The sequence below is a fragment of the Suricata suricatta genome, chromosome 6 (genome assembly GCF_006229205.1).
Source record: "Suricata suricatta isolate VVHF042 chromosome 6, meerkat_22Aug2017_6uvM2_HiC, whole genome shotgun sequence".
In the NCBI taxonomy this organism is placed as follows: domain Eukaryota; kingdom Metazoa; phylum Chordata; class Mammalia; order Carnivora; family Herpestidae; genus Suricata; species Suricata suricatta.
In genome coordinates this window covers 106,329,702-106,333,063 of record NC_043705.1, presented here as the reverse complement: position 1 = coordinate 106,333,063, position 3,362 = coordinate 106,329,702, and the positions used below count along the sequence as shown (strand labels likewise).

The 3,362-nt window shown below is 48.0% G+C and overlaps 1 protein-coding gene and 1 pseudogene across 4 annotated transcripts in view; one reads left to right on the top strand and one right to left on the bottom strand.

Moving 5' to 3' along the window:
• Nucleotides 1–3,362, bottom strand: part of SLC36A3 (solute carrier family 36 member 3) — a 28,533-nt gene that overhangs the window by 14,422 nt on the left and 10,749 nt on the right. The gene's annotated exons all lie outside the window — the stretch shown is intronic.
• LOC115294015 lies at nucleotides 2,371–3,351 on the top strand (annotated as a pseudogene).

Here is a 3,362-nt window from a genome sequence, read left to right as displayed (position 1 = left end):
AAATAAAGGGGGGGGCAGAGACAATAAAGGACAGTGGACAGTCTAAAAGTGTATGACCAGTTGAGGGGAGAGGTAGGGATGAGATATAGGAGAATATATCTGGATTGCAAGAAGGTAAGAAGAAAAAAAAAAGGGAGAAAGGAGAAAGGAAAATAAGGAGTAAAAATTTTTAAAAATTTAAGTAAAAAAAGTAATAATAATAAAAAATATGTACAGAAAAAGGCGAATAGAAAAAAAAGAAGAAAAAAAAAGAAAAAACTTATAAAAAAAAAAGCAAAAAAAACCCCTAAAAAAAACAGCAGCTCCCTCTCGTGGATAGGCGTGGTTTGATGTGGTAGGTCTTCGAGGCTGCTCTCAGAGGCTCCGCCTTGGTGTTTGCGGAGGTTAGATAGGCAGGCGGCACACCAAGTTCTGCTGAACAAGAACTGTAGGCCACTCTAATGAGTTCGATCTCCTTTTGCCGCAGTTGAGCAGAGTTGTATTTTCCAGGCCTGCCTCAGTTCAAAGTTCCAGTCCATGCACTCTTTATGCTACCACAGATGGTGTTTTTGTTTTGGTTGCTGGCTTCTTAGAGGGAGTAATCGGTTTGTCTTGGCTCAGGCTGGGATTTCGGCTGACCCTGCCTGAGGCGAGATGCGCAGCAGGAGGTGAAGTGCTGCGCACCGTCTCAGACCCAACCCCCAGCGGGGATTGTGTTAGCGTTGGGGGAGGAATGAGTGCGCAGCTGTTGCCTGAGGCGGCACTGGGAGCTGCTGGAAATGAGCTGGGAGCTCCTGTAGCCTGTGCATGCACCCAGGTCTCCACCACCGCCAATTCCCTGCCGGGATCACGCAGAGGTGGGGGCTATTTTTTCCCCTGTTGGCACCCGGGATTCAGGTTTCACGGGGCCAATGCTGGGGGCAAGATGTGTCGTGGAAATGAGGTGCATGCTCCCACTCCCAAAACCGAGGTCGAAGTGAGAACCCCTATCACCACTGTGGCAGCGGTCGCCGACTCCTCGCCAAGATGGCACCGGGCTGGAAGCCGTTCCTTCCCTTGCGCACCACCTGGGTTCGGGATTTAGGCTACCCAGCAGTTATCTATGGAGTGAGCTTCTCCAAGCACAGTTAAGCATTCTTTACCTCTTCCCCAGAGACAGTACTATGAGCATGTTCAGTCTCTCTGTCTCTTCCCTGTGTCTCTCAGGCTCCACGCGCTTGCGCCGTGTTGGGCTGGGGCTCCCACCTCCCCTGCCCGTCTCGGGCTGGCCCGTTTTCCAATCTCCCCAGTTTGCACTCATTCACTCAGGTATCCTTCAGGTTCTCTTCCTTCTGGAGTCCGTATTTTCTCCTTCCACTCTTGAAGATGAGAGCAATGTCCTTCTCAGTTCGATCGATGGGACAGACGAAGTTTACAGAGCTCCCTTCCTCTCCGCCATCTTGGCTCCTCTCTTCTGGTTATCTCCTTTCTAAACACGAGGTGCTAAGATTGATACCTGGGCTCAGGTGGTGTCAGTGTCGTCTTTATAAAGTTTCCCCATGGCTTGAGCAACCATTGATGGTTGTTGCCTACACCAAACTCCCAGGTATCCCTTAGCACACTTAAAATTACAAATCATTGCTTAAAATATTTTCCCAACTCTTTTGCAGTTACTGGGCCTCTGGAGAAATGGCGCAATGTAATGGGTGGAAACTAGGTATTCTGGATTCTAGTTCTTGTTCTGCCACTAAGTTCCTATGTGACATTGGACAGCTTTCTTGCCCTCTCTGGGCTTTATATTCCTCAGTCGAATAGCATGGATATGGTGGTCTCTATGAACGCTTCTTATTCCAAAGTTTTATTTTTGGGCTGTCATCAGAAACATAAACCTTGGTGAGAAAGGGTGGGCAATTGTGAGTCGTTCATTATTACTGCCCCATGACCTCACCTGTCTGATAGAGTGACTCTCGATCAAGAGAGCGATGACCTACTGAGAGTCCCAAGAGAGGAGCTGCAGAAGGAATCTTGGCAGCCCCAATACTGACTTACTACCTCCTGAAGGGCTCTGCTGGGAAGGCTGAAATGTTAGGTTTGGGTCGAATTTCTGTGCAGCCACTATCTATATCTGTGTGTGGACATATTATATTTTTCCTTATGAGCCTTGGTCATTGTGTATTTCCAGGATGATAAAGACCCCATCTCCACAACCTTGTAGGAGATGATCAGAGGAGCTAAGATGTAGGAAAGTATCTTGTAGACCAGGCACTGTTTATCAAGCAAGGGACCATCTTGAATGTTCACCATTAAAGGAAGTCTTCAATGAATTTGGCACACATCCCCACTGAGGAACATCGTGAGCCTTTAAAAATAATCAGGTAACCCCGGGACCATCTTAAGCTGCCACAGGACACCATGAAGCCCGTGTTGAAACCTGGAGACAAGCCCAGGAAAGCAACATGGTACACCATGGCCCCCGTCCCTAGAGACAGCTCCTGTATTCAGATTGGCCACAGCTGCTCATATTTATCCCCAGTTGGTGATGCCAAGAGAGAGAAGGTCTTCACTGCTGGGGGAACTTCGTAGATGACCGCGCCATGGATCCGAGAACATACCAGTGGGATTTAGCCACCTTGGAGGGCCTTTTACCATGTTATGAGCATGCCAGCTTTGTTCCCTCTTGTGAACCCCATAGCATCTGGGTGTTGGGATGTACTGACTAGTCAGGAAATCAAAATTTCCTGCAAGTTCTGAATCCTGAAATGAGTACTTGGACTTTGCCAGAGATGGCCATCCCCCTGCCATCCCCAAGAATATTCCACACATCTACAGCCATTGGAAACCAGCTGTATGTCTTTACGGGTAGAGAGAGAGGTGCCAGCCCATGCAGGATGTGAAGAAGCTGCATGTGTTTGATGTAAACCTGTGACTTGGTCACAGACAGAGACACTTGGAACACCTCCATTCCCCTGGCAGGTCATGTGGTGGTGGCAGCAGGAACAAAGCTCTTCATCCGTGGAAGCTTGGCAGGGGACAAATTTTATGATGATCTCCATTGTCTTGATATAAATGACATGAAGTGGCAGAAGCTAAGTCCCACTGGGGCACCTCCCAGAAGCTGTGCTGCCCATTCAGCTCCATCCCAGAAGGATGACTTCCATAGGAGCACTGGATAACATGAATCAGAATCACACAGAAAAGTAGCATTGGTCCTTGCTTAACTTTGACAATTTTCTACCCCTTGGACCATTGGATCATTCCATGTATGTCATTCCATGGGTTGTGATTTCTAAGAAAGAAGATTCATCCTCTGTCATTCTCAACTGTGATACTGAGGAAGAGGATTCCACTGACAAAAGAGTGACCCATGGTGGTGATTCACATGAGGAAAGCCAGACTGACACACA